Below are 13,598 nucleotides of genomic sequence, written 5' to 3' on the forward strand. Positions count from 1 at the left end.
GTGTGTGTGGAGTGCTATCACTGGTTAGTTCCCGGCGCACGTCAGCACGTGTGTTTGTGTGTGTAGGTTCTAGTTTTTGGCACCTACGCCCGAGTTGTTTGAATGGTGAAGGTTAACCACCGGTTTGGCAAAAGAGTTTCATGTACTACACCGCTAGATCACACACACACACGCGCACACACATAAAGCCGTTTAATGACAACTTAACTAGCAGCAAAACGGTTCCTCTTCTTCGGCGCTTCCCAACCGTTTTGTGGTGTTAATACAGTTTTTAGTTGTGTCTATCTTTTTTTTTTGTCTCGGGAAAAGGGTTTTTTGGTAAATCGAAACTTTATCCACCGCACGCTACCCTATGTTCGAATGTTGCAATGCTCTCGTGCCGAAACCGTTTGCTGTCCACGCCTTTTCCCCACTGCTGACAAATGGCAAGGAAGCATGTAGGCTTCGCTGGCAATATGTCCCGCACTGTGCAATACGAACGAGTGTTTTAGCGCGTTTCCCGGGGCCAAAATTCATGCGCTACCCATTTATCAAATTGTAAGTTTACGACCCTCTTCAAATCTAATTAGGCAATAAAGTTTTCGGTGATTCGGTTTGGCTTTTCTTCTGCCAGCGATGGTTTTACGCAAAACTGCTCTGCCTCGATGAAGCGTATCATTGTGGCAGGAGGAGGGAGGAAAGAAGAAAAGGAGGGGAGTGGGTTAATTTTTTCGACCAGTTATTGCCCTAAAAACATCATTTACTAGCCTAGATAAGATGACAAACAGAGGTGGAAATGAATGGACAAGGATCATCGGGCAGCTAGTCATTTACTGTTCCGGCAAAACACTTCCATACGTCATACATGGCGATAAACATGGTGTTGATGTGTGAAAAAACGTTTAAAGGGTTATTCCGGTTCGATGCAATTTGATTTTATTGTTTGAAACTAATGCCTCAACTTAACCCATTCATTACAGAAACACTGGAAGGAGTTGCCATTAGAAAGGTCTGTAAATAAACTTCTTCTCTATTAATGAAAAGCCTAAGAGGCTATTTGAGCCCGGCAATTTGTTGAAAATTAATTTGGGGCGTTAGAAGAAGACATAACATAAGAAAAAATGTGTTTATCATACGTCTTACTAGGCATTCATTTTATGCTTCGAAGCCATAGGTAATTTTTGATAAAACAAAAAAGGTATAAATGATACCAATTAATTCAATGTAAAGTGTTTGGGCAAGTCTATGAAATAAAAAAGATTATTTAAGGATATGACTATAAAAACTCTATTACAAGCATTAATGGAGGCGCCTGGTACTTCATCGATATCGTGTGTGGGAAACATTCAAAAGAGCATTAAAACATCAAAATACATAACAAGCAAAATCAAATTCCGAAATCGCGTGAAGTAAAATTACTCTATTTTTTATGAAAATCAATAAAAATCGATTAAAATCAATTAAGATCCATAAAAAAGGAAATAGTTTAAATAAACCAACTGGATTACTAGGTTTACACAGGTAATCCATCATCGTAAAATGCCTGAATATGCCTCGAGTGTCACATGATGTTTATCAAAATTTGGTCAACAAGAATAAGATGCCCGATTCAACGTCTGAAAGAGGAAGAACAATACTTTTCCATCCAGAGAGCTTGATTTGCCAAGACGTTACGGTAAAAAAGCAAATGCTTTAATGATATTTAAGCTTTTTAGAACCAACTTGCACATTGCCACGCTTGCATGTTTCTTGATTAAAAGTATGTTTTTCCCATAAAATACCCCTTCAAGCTCACTTTTCAATTTTCTAGCACGATGTACACCTTATTTCTGGCTCACCTATCCGCTGTCGTGCCGGTGTACACGTGCGTTTCGCTCATAAAATGGCCAGCCCTTTTGACAGGCGGTAACAATTTATAGCAGACAACTCGTGTAAACAAAATCTTCTGTGCTCAATTTGAAAAAGTGCCAACGGCTAGAGAGATTTATGCTTCGCTGGCCTTTTCTGTAATAAATTAATATCTGCATTCTTTTTTTCTGTAGTAGGTCGTGTTCGCCTTCATCTTCGCCCTTTCTTTGCATTCTTGTTGCCGGCCGTTTGTAAGGCATTTTTTCGGAAGAGCTTTCTTCTTATACCGCTATTCGCAAGCTTTTCTTTGGTTTGTTTTGTTTGCGATTCATTGCGTTCGTTGCTGTACCATTTTTCTTTTTGAACAGCAACCTTTCCTTAACCTCTAGAGTGGCCGGGCTGAGAGGGTGGGCGGAAATATTCACCTGGTGAAAAGAGAAAACTCTCTATACTTAAAACTGCGTCCTCGAAAAGATCACGACAAAGCGTTAAAAAGCACCTGCAGAAAGGCTTGCAAAAAGGTTGGTTGATTACTTGATTTGGGTGTTTGGGTCTATCTCTTGGCTTACCAAATTTCAATAAATCGTGCCAGCTTTATGGTAGATTAAGTAAAGCAGCTTGTTTTTTGACCAATTTCATACCACCCCGTCACTGTCTCATGATAAGCGCTTTCAAACATAATGTTACGACAGTTTTGCTTTTATGAACAAATAAACTCGATATGATTCCACCAACTTCCATCATTATGCATCTGTCGCGTACAAGCGCTCGTCTAACGTTAAATGCTGCGCTGGAAAAGCACTCGCAAAGCAAAAGAAGACTACGCTAACTGGAAACAGCTTGTTTGTTTTGCAAACCATCCAGCAGCAAATGGTTGGAAAGAGTTTGGATTGCAAATTGGCACACGCCACGACGTCAGGACGAAGCGCCACATACACACATTTTAGCGCAAAGTGCCGTGAGCAGTCGGCACGTAGTAGTTCCCGTAATTAGAAGACGTTCGTTTTGCACGTTCTGGTTACGCGTCTGGCTAATTGCCAGCGCCGTTTTCTTGCTGTCTGGACGCACCGTAATGGCACAGTAGAACCGAGGGCCCAGGAACGGCGGGGGAGGGAGATTTTCGTCGAGTGTACGGACTCAATCCTTGTGCTGATGGTCGGTTTCCCGGTTTTGCTCACGGAAAGCGTACGAACGCTTCGACGCAAAACCCGATCCGCGGCAGTCGACATGGGTCCGGGAACACATCTTTCCAGATCATCGACGTCTCGAGCATGACTTTGCATAGCTGGCGGGACCGGCTGTCCTCGCGACCGTGGTTCAGATATCTGGATAAGTTCCGACAACAGCTTTTCATTTGCTTCTTCCATAACATTCGACGCTTCGGGCGGAATGGTTGTAACTCTGTGCTTTGTGCCGAGTTGCCAAACGCCGGTTGCCATTCTAGTTCTGGTATCTGGTGGTGCTGCAGCAGACATTCTCGTAGGAGGGATGACATTCCGATACGCAATGCCAAGGACACTTTTTGTTCACATTGACCGGTTAGCCTCGAGCGACAGGTTGGAAGGATTTCTTGGTATCTCCTTTTTCCCCCTTTCGAAGCTGGGACATCTTTTATCAGGTTCGTAGTAAACAGGAGATGGAACACAGCATTGAATGTGAATCTCTTTTCCGATGCGGCACAGTACACTGGTTGGCTGTAGGAAATGTTCGTACATGCGGGAAGATAAACGAATGGAAAACGATATCTTATAATACTTGTTAATTTATTGTGCTATTCTTGCAGTGGAGCATTTGCAAATGCAGTAAATTTCGTGGAATTTTCGTACGATAAGAATCAATCCAGCAGTCCAGTTAGCTACCAAGAAAAATGTTGCAATTATTGTGCGCTTGTGTGGAAAATTGCATAATGAAGCAATTCTCGTTTCGCCTCGGACAGTCATTGGTGCCTGGAACTCAAAACGTTGTTGTTCTGATGTTCTTCTTTTAAATTCATTGTACACATTGGAGCGGCTCAATCATGAAGGGTGAACAGTTACATCACTTGCATGATTTATCTGGCAGAATCCAATAATACATTCGAGCTCACCAACACAAAAACCATTTGCACTGATTGCATTTCAACTTTTAATAGGAAAACCCCCGTTTCGTACAGGCAAACGCACCGACGGCTGCTGTAAGAAATCTCACGTAAGTGTTGTTTCGGTAATCGAGAATGTTTTCGTGCTAAAAGTCCTTCCACCGGAGAAAAGGACCACACATCGGGTCTGACTGTTACCTGAACCTGACGAATCAACCGTCAACGTATCAAACTAATCTAATCTTTCATCACCGGTCGAAACTGTGAATCGGATGAAAATCTTCAGGTGGTTAAGCCTAACACCCGTCTCAGCATCTTTATCTCCGAGCCGAGGCGGAAAATTGTCACCCGGAAAGTTTACGAATGGAAAGCGACAGCTGGTGCCGGTGGTTTGTCAGTTTGATCCAATAACCGGGTCCACTTGAATTAACAACCCCTTATCACGGGGCGAATGAGATGGAAAGGGGGTTTTCGGAATGTCACGAACATTCGAATCGACATCTACTTTCCAGCATGATGGAGCCAAAATGGATCATCCTGAAAAGCGATCCGTTAGCTTCTTTTTTTATCACCAGCTTCAGAAGCCTCCGCTTTTACCTGCTAGAAGCAAGGAACCCGATGGGAAAACAATTTCCCCTATCTAATTTCCCTGCGCGGTAGGCACAATTCGTTCACCGGTGGCAGAGTCTCGTCGGAGATCATTCGCTCATCCAATTTCCAAGTCTCGTCTGCCAGGAGGTGTAATGATCATAATGATTATGCCCGTTTTTTGGGGGCAACAATCATCATCATCGTTGAGAGCTGCATCGAAAGTGGCATCATCAGCCCGTAATCACCGACACCAACGCATGGAAAATTCCCCCGTGACTGGCCGAAGCTGGGTGGTGGCTTTATACCGAACAATTTTCACCAAATTTCCACCCACACTCTCGGGCGGCGAAAAAGTGGCCCCGAAAGGTGTGCGAAAAGGTGAAGATTCTGCCACGCAAGATAAGAAGTCCTTCGGCAGGACTGTTGCTGTTGTTTCTTTCGGGCGGCGTGCGTTTTTCACCCATCGAAGACGTTATAGAGGGTGGTCGTTTGAGGTTCCTATTTCTTTTTCTTTTTTCCCACTGCTCCACCTTGCCGGTCATGTTCACCACACCGTGGGTACACTGTCGTCTGTCATTTCTAATTTCTCCTCCAGGCTGTGCGCATACAGCGACCAACGCAACGCTTTCGCTGCAAGCATCGCCTCGATTGAGCTTATCATGGTGCGCACGGTCTTTTGGTTCCACCCTCCCGGTGGTGAAGCTCCCCACCCCAACCCCCTTTTTTGTCTTTTCCGATTTGACAGAATGAAAAATGTGTTGTGCATATTTTAATAATAATTCGCCTATTTTCCATCGCAGCCTTGCTGCCCCATAGTCTTCCCCGCATGCATCTTTCCGGGCTTTCGCTTTCCATGTGCTCAGGTGGTGATGAATGAGGTGGGAGAGGGGAGTTGAAGAAGGGCGAGGAGGAAATATTTCCACCACTCTGGCACGAACCCGTCATAACCAATTCGATCCAAAAGTGAACCGCTCGGAGCACGGCTGACTGAGCTGTGTAGGGCGTACCCAGGTGACGGCCGGGAAAGGGCCGTTCCACGGAACACAGCGGAACAACGGAATGGAACGGTTTTTCCTATTTTCTAGCTCAGCCGCCGGCAAGGTGCTAAATAAATAAAGGTTAAAGGTGGTCTACCGCAAATTCGTTAGCACTCAGAGACCCCCGCGGTGGGGTTCAGCACCGTTCGGCTGGGCCTCGACCGTTCGGCTGCAAAAGATACCTCGGCTCGGTGGGGTTTTCATTTTCCCCAGGCTGAACACAGGTGCGCAAAGCTGTGGGATGGGCAAGGGGAGTAGGAGCAGGCGCCGGTGGAGAGCGCCAGAGCTTGCGGCGAAGACGAAGAACTTGGAACAACTTCAAGGTCCTTCAAACGTCTTTCGCCCATTTGCTGGTGTTTTGTTTTGTCTTGTGTATTAGTGTGTATGTCTGTGTGTGTGTTTGTATGTGTGTGCACGCGCGTGTTGTTTTCTTCCTACCTTTTTTCATCAGCCAGAATAGCGATTCGCTTGGAAGGATAATTTTTCACTCGTGATGGTCGCGACGCAACCGCTGACGCCCATGAGAACGATACTGCCGCTGATGATGATGATGATGATGATGCTCATGAAGCTCTCATGAATGGGCAAGGTTAATGTCAAGAGGTAGAATAGCGCCCCGTCCGAAACGGAACGTGGCGAGTAGGCGTACCACCATTTGATGCTGGTAGCACATCAAAACTATTCGGCATACTTTTCCACCATCGAGCTAACACGAGAACTCGTGTTCCGGTGTACGTAGAACCGAACCATACATCATCACCACCACGACCATCACCATTGGGGCCACCACCCTCCCCTGAATCGTGATCGGGCTCGGCCCAAATTGAAGGGGATAAATTATGGCCGTCTTGCGCCGCCTCAAGGAAAAGCTCCTCCAAGTTCTTTCCATACTTCATCCGGCCACTTCTCCCATCTGCTCTCTCCTTGCCGCGAAAGGTGTTCTCTTCTGGCCGCTTCCAACAACAGCAAGCAAACCATCGGAGCGAGTCCGATGAAGTGGAAGGTGTGGAAATTGCGTTCCATTGTTTTTCCAGGGCCAACCTGGAAACGTGATAACTGCTTTGCATATACTGCGGAATCCGGGCTGCGTTAGAAGCTGCCGAGCGGCGATGAAATTATGATGGGATTGCTGTTTGCCCGAATATAACTTTGACAGTGACGAGTGATATCGGTTGTCGAATTCGTGCCCAAGGAACACCACCACCGTACACCCAACTGTTGCCCGAAACGCGACGCGGAAAGCAGGAACGTATTTACACCTGCTTCGAGCCGTAGAAGATTCACGACAACCACGCTTCCGGCTGCCGGCAGACGGGAAAAGTGGAAATTTTCTGGCAGTTTTCCGAGGTGCGAGGATCTGACGCTTGTCGGAAGTGTATCACCGGCGCTCTGTGCTCGCTGTGTACGGTACGGTTTGATTCCTTTTTTTTTTTGCGAGTCGGTATCAATTTCATTTGCATAACACCTTGAATGTGGAGCTGCGGAAGACTTGCGCACTTTCCGTGCTGGGTGTGTACTACGGAGCTGGAATATGATTTGTGCTTCTTCGAAAGGAGATGCAATTTTTACCCCGTCCCCTGTCCGTGTGATTGAGACGTATCGGAGCTGGAAGGAAGGATGGATGGATGAGGACGAAGAGCATGATTTAATGAAATTGCGTTCTCATTTTTCAACCCATTTTGTTGGTCCGTAGAGTGTGTCTGTGTGGTCTCTGTTGGGTTGACAAGTATGATTGCACGAAGAATCACTTTATTTGTATGGAAAAGCTACAAATCGATAATGCGACAAAGGAATCCAAGCAGTCTCAGGACCATTTGACAAATATCATCTATGAATGGCAAGAGGTTAACATATGTACACAAATTTATGCTTATATAAATACTAAGAGGACTTTGGAAACATAGTAATTTTCGATTGCTTCGAAATTAATTGAGCTGTAACGATCGAACCGTTAATAATCGTCTTTTAAGGGATTCCTCATGAAGTCTTACTTTTCGTTCGGGGATAAAAAATTCGCTACCAACAATTTTTCGCAAGTAGTTCCTAAATGTTAGGCTACGTAGGATCATAGACCATGGAATGCTCTTATTTACTCGATTATCGTGCGTTTCAACAGCACACAAGAGCCAAGAGAGTGTAATTTGCTCCACATTGATAGAGTCATCCTCATATCCTCAGCTCATATGTTTCGTCACTGCAGCGGTTCCTCTATACCAGACCAGCAATTTATTTGTACATATTCATGTTGCAAAGACGGACAGATTTAAACAAAGTACACGTTCAAAAACGTATGTAACTACTAAGGCTGTAGCTGTTTAATACATTCCCCCCTTCGTCAGTCGCCATAGTTTGTTGAGTTTCCTGAGTTTCATGAGTTTATGTGATATTCCATAAGACTATAGTATGACCCAGTTGAGCTCAAGTTCCCCGAACTTGTCTGATAATGCAATCTAATGTCATGTCTAGACCATTGAATTGTGACAACAAACGATGTGCAAGAGGATTGACAAATACTTGGCATGATTGATTCGTTTGTACTTGCTCGATAAGATAGTGTATCATCCTCACGACAAATATCCACACCCTGCCAACTCCATATTAAACACTCATAAACACATACTCGCACCCGCTGCTTTCGCTAGAAAAGCAATCGAACAAACGATTAAAATAATCACCCGCTTACGACGACAGACGAAGGAAACATAATTCAGCACCCGAAAAACGAAACAAATTACCAAAGCTACCTCGGTGTTCGGTTCGCTGGGTTATGCTGTTTGTTTAGTGCTTCATTTCCACCAACTTCCTCTACCCACCCTCTTTCCCTCCATCCGAACGGGAGCTGAAATGAAGAACTGTAAATCAACTCACTTCGATAGAGAAACTTTCGGTTTACCCGGGACCTTGGAGCAATCCCCCCCCCCCACTACGGTTACGATCGACTTACAGCAATCGAAACTAATGGATGAAACCTCGAATCTAACCGTCCTAACCATCAACCACCTCCTCTTTATTCAACCCGTGAGTTGGAAGGAACTGCTTGCAAGGCCACCCGGGAACCGGGATAGTGTGTGGCAGCCGTCGAATGATGGATTGCGTGATGAAAGTTACGATTATAAACTGTGGCCAACGAAAATAGCAATTTGCTATCGATAATGCCACAGAACTTTCGCCCAATCGCTTGCGGTGTTCAACGCTCCCTACTCGGCCCAGCACCCATTAATAGATCGTTGGGGCGGAGAGACCTCACGGGGTAGTTTAATGGGAGGCAAAGGAAGACCCATACCGAAAGGGATCACTTTCCATCGCTCAAGGTACCCACCCGAAAGTCGATCCCTGTAATTACTCCTTCCATTTGGAGCCTCGTGTCCTGGACGAATGGATTCTCAAAAGTTACACCTTGTGCTTTACGCAAGCACTGGCAAAACTAGCGTTTCACTGCGATGAAACTATTCACTGAAATGTGGCACGACTTCCGACCTCACCGTCCGCCACCGTCCTCTACCTCCACCGAGGGGCCCTAGGGGCGGATGAAGAAACTCAGAACCTGCCCGTCCCGTATACCGTTACCGGAAGGGATGCCCTTTCAGAAATTCTCCACACTTTCGTGATTCGAGCATATTTTATTCATATTTTTTATCACCATTCACTGCGGCATGCCGTAACCGCACAACTATTGGCCACCCACCCGATCGAACAGTAAAACGGTCGCTAACCGCCCTGTGTGGTTGTGTGTGTGTTTGGGAGGTTTCCTTTACCTTTGCTTTTGCTCAGGAATGGTTTAGAATGTTTGTAACCGTGCCAGATGACTAGTTTCTTTGGTGCGAGCCATGAAGCGTTCCCATACGCTCGATTGTCGTACGGCGATTCTTAACTTGATTCCCACATTCACCAGGTTCCTGATGGTGCCCGCTCCTTACCTGCACAACAACAAACACCCACGCATCGGTTGATCAGCCAACCGTCGATCAATCAAACATCGTTAAACTTTTACCTTACGTAAATTGAATTTCTAGCTAAACAACAACAGGCACGGTTTTGCAAACTCCAACGCAACGGAGTACAACCACCGAAAGGGTACAACAATATGCCTCCCCGTTGAATTTGGTTTGGTAGCTGTTGGCCAAAAAGGAAGCGAAGCAGCGCGAGCCTGATGGTGTCTGGTGGTGGGTTATGGTCGTGGCTAGCTCACGGAGCGATTTGGCAAACTCCTCGGTCGGTTGGTTGCTTTCAAGGTGAAACGAATCTACTTCGCCGGTAGGTTATGTAGAACAGGTGCTATATGGGATCCATCGTGCCGGACGTTTTACCTCTCGCCAATGGGTTTTCCTCCCTTTCTTTCTGGAGAACCATGAACTGATTGTGGGTCCGAGTTTGGGGTTATTTGCCTCCACTGGCTTCTTCTTATGCCTGTTTACTGATGGATTGTACGTGTAATATTTTTGAATCTTCCTCGCGAAGAAGTTCAAGAGCTAGAAGTGCTATTGTTTAATTGTCTGAAAACCCGTGGGAGCTAAAGAAGTTTATAGAATTGGTGCGGAATTCATGAATTCAATGTAATTTGTAGAATGAATTTAGAAAGATTAAAACACCAACTACAGATTTTGTCTTCAATACAAATTAGTTTTATATTTGGAGTCTCGTTTTACAGTCCTCATTCGCACAAGATTCGGTATTGAGGATTATAATCATTTGTCATCAAGGTGTGTACCTTTTTCAAGTTTCAGTTTTAAAACAAGAGCATCTCCTAAAGCTACATACTTTCTCTTTGCTTAAATGGAGAATATCGAAAACTTGAGCTTTACTAAGGCTAGTATCGTATAAACTCATTCTCAAAATTTTGAACGCAGCAATAACCCAAGCATCGTTAATACTTGGATGTCCACATGGTCATCCGAAAGTGTTATTCCCTACTACATAGGATATTCCATCTAGTAAAAAAAGTGATCTATTACGCCTAGTCATTGAGCTAGTTTAGAGCAGTAAAAATTAAAGCAAGGAAGAGTTTCTTGGTTCTTTACAAACTGTTCTTTGGAAGAGATAATCGTACTTTCTACTTAATCGTGCGTTGAATTTGTTGAACGGACGGGAATGTTAATGATGTTAATTCAAATTGCGAATTTTCAAGTGAGCAGTTCAATTCGGAAGCTTTGTCGTATTAAATGTCGCTTCCTGTTTAGCTTTTAAATATAAAGTAATGCTGAAGATAGCTATTTCCTGACAGCTAAAAACCCCTGCATTTTTAAATACAGTTGTAGTAAAATGTTTTATGAACTGTTTTATTTCTATAGATGAGAAATAAATTTTCAACAAATGAGCAAAAAATTTGCTAAACTCGATAAGATTCAACGGTAATATCCATTTGCAGTACGTTTCACGGGCTGGTAAAGCGACACATCCGTGTCGTTAGACACACATTCTCGTCATCCGAAACAGCGAATCGATCCGACCTGTCCGCCCGTGAAAGAGCACCGTACCATACCACGCTCGGACACCGGGCGCTTATCTATAATGCGGAACGAAATAGAATCATTAAAACGGTGCCTTCCTCCATCAGTACGGTAAAATCGACAACAACATCAACTGGCAAACCAAACTCGAAAAAAAAAAACAAAATAAAACACAACATTCCACTGCCTTCATGTTATGTTTCCTCGAGCCGCCTCCACCTCCTCCCTTCGCTGCATTTCCCGGCCCACCACACCCAGTGTACGGTTCCAATCAGCAGATTCAAAGGATTTGCCGTCGCAACATCCAGTCCGAAATAAAACGATGAAATGAAAGTGAAGCATAAAAATAACAGAGCATAGCGGGGACAACATTGGCCATAATTAGCATAAAATTATAGATGTTTGAGTTTTCCACCACTCCGCCCAACGGACGGGCAATGACGCTGCTGCTACTGCTCGTTTTGAGTGCTCTTTGCCATTTTTCGTTTTGTTTTCGTTCTATGTTTCATTTTGCACGAACGCACAGCGCACTGCCCTGGTTTGAGTGGCATTCTTTCGGTCCTTTGTTGTTTAGATGTTTCTGTTTTATGCTGATCCCAGATCAACATTAGGCGGCTGTGCCTCGACCGTGCTGGTGCTCTCTGATTGCCGTAGTTTGGTTGGTGTTGCCGTTGTTTTTGTACAGCCTGTTCCTTTATTTGAAAATGAATATTTCCCTTTGTTGTGCATCATTTCATTTGTGCCCTTGTGTTGGGGCTTGTGGATTTCCAATGAGCAAGAATTTTTATTAAATGTAGAAATGCGAATGAGTCAAAGTTTAATGTAGGGATTTGTAGTGAAAACGAATTAAGTTAGCTTATCTTTTGCAAAGTATGTTAAATCTGTACTTTTCATGTTTTACAAACATTGGAACAAACAATTCGGCAGCACCAAGGACCTTCGTTTGTTAAAAAGCATGCACCTATAACACTTCTTTTGGACCGTTACCAGTACCAGGAAAACACTTGAACGAAAGCCAAACGTATCGCATCCAAAAACGTTGAAGGCACATGAAACATAAATGAACTTCAGAAAACAAACCTTCCCCAGGCTCAAACCTGCCCGCTCACATGTACGTTACGGACAAGCATTAGAAATAGGCATCGATCGCAACTAAACATTTACGTATTGGTACGAAGGAAAAACCTTGGGAAAACAGTTTTTGTGCTGAAGCAAAAGGAGGCAAACAAAAAAGAAGCCAACGGGTTAGGCTGTAATTACTGCGACATTTACTGCAACGGCTGGCTCTTCAATTATTCCTTAAATGCTTCAGTGAACATCGAGCAAAATTGATGAGCGTAATTTTTATCCTCCTTTTTCCCGCGCCACAAACCAATGGGGCTGAAGAAATAATAGCCGGCTGCCTTTTTTTTTGCTGTTGCTGTCTTCTCCTTCTCACTGGCCTGTGGCTCCCCACACGTAACGGGAAGGTTCATTTTTGGCACCGGTTTTTTTGTGCGTGAAGAGAAGCAAAACAATGTCGCACGGACGGCGCGCGCGAAAGTCGAAGAAACATTCCGTTGGCAATAACATCAATAGCGGGCTTCAAACCTTCCCAACCCCACGGGGCGTGAGTGAATTGAGCACACGCCAAAGTATGAGAATGGCACACAAAACCTTAACGAGAAAATATTTATGAAAGCAAGTAAGAACGAACTGGCAATGTACGAGAAACGCTATGATTTGGTTTTTCGGACGAACCGAGCACATTCAGAATAGGGGGAAAAATCCTGCACGTCGGCCCCGGGAAGGTTTTTCTGGAAGGATTGTACGAGTTAGCGGCACAGCAAAAAAAAAAACGAAGAAGTGGTCGAAATAAGATAAGAAAACGTTCTGGAAGGGCGCACCTATTAGTGATACCTTTCCAAACAATATTGTCCTGCCGACCTAGCTGACCAAGAAACAATAATCAGCGGAAGAAGCTCGTCGAGCTAAGCTCCGGCTTTCCGGCTAGGAACGATTGCCACTCCACTAACACGACGTTCATCCCTTGGCTGGGGGATGTTTTCCACAGTGAGCTTCCTCGCTCCGTTCGCAATCGGCAGTAGTTCAAACCGGCTCAGCTGCGTGAGACAATGAGTGGAATGAAAATAAATTGGATCGTGATGGCAGTGCGAACGCTGAATCGCATTTCGGGTGGGGGTATTTCCATCGAAGAATTATCATTTTGGCTTCAACGGGATTCCATGCTCCTTTTTTTCCTGTGCCCGCGTCAGTGAAATGGAAACGTTGCGATTACTGCCTCGATTGAGTTTTCCCACGTTTTTCACGTTGATCATGCATTGTAATGCTTGCTTTATTTCTGGGAGCAGAGCGGAATTCTAGAATTTTTTAGAATGGAGAATTTTCCTTGTTATTTTTCCACGGTTTTTTAACACCAGAGTCGTTGGAGCTACCAAGAATTCTCACCAATGTAGCTAAACAGTGTTAAAGAACACGCTTCAACTGTAGCAGACGCACAAAAACAGATTTTCTCTTCCCTTCGTGATCCCGTAGAAACTTTACCGGTGAAAATGGTGAAAAAAAGCCAAGGATAAGAAACCATGAGCTAGCACGGGCAAGGGCAGGCGGATGAGAGCA

General features: G+C 44.6%; 1 protein-coding gene across 9 annotated transcripts in view; it reads left to right on the forward strand.

Annotated features, from left to right (window-relative positions):
• The window catches only part of LOC118504520 (papilin-like), a 200,992-nt gene that overhangs the window by 36,928 nt on the left and 150,466 nt on the right, over positions 1-13,598 (forward strand). The gene's annotated exons all lie outside the window — the stretch shown is intronic.

Source organism: Anopheles stephensi, chromosome 2, assembly GCF_013141755.1.
Source record: "Anopheles stephensi strain Indian chromosome 2, UCI_ANSTEP_V1.0, whole genome shotgun sequence".
Lineage (NCBI taxonomy): Eukaryota > Metazoa > Arthropoda > Insecta > Diptera > Culicidae > Anopheles > Anopheles stephensi.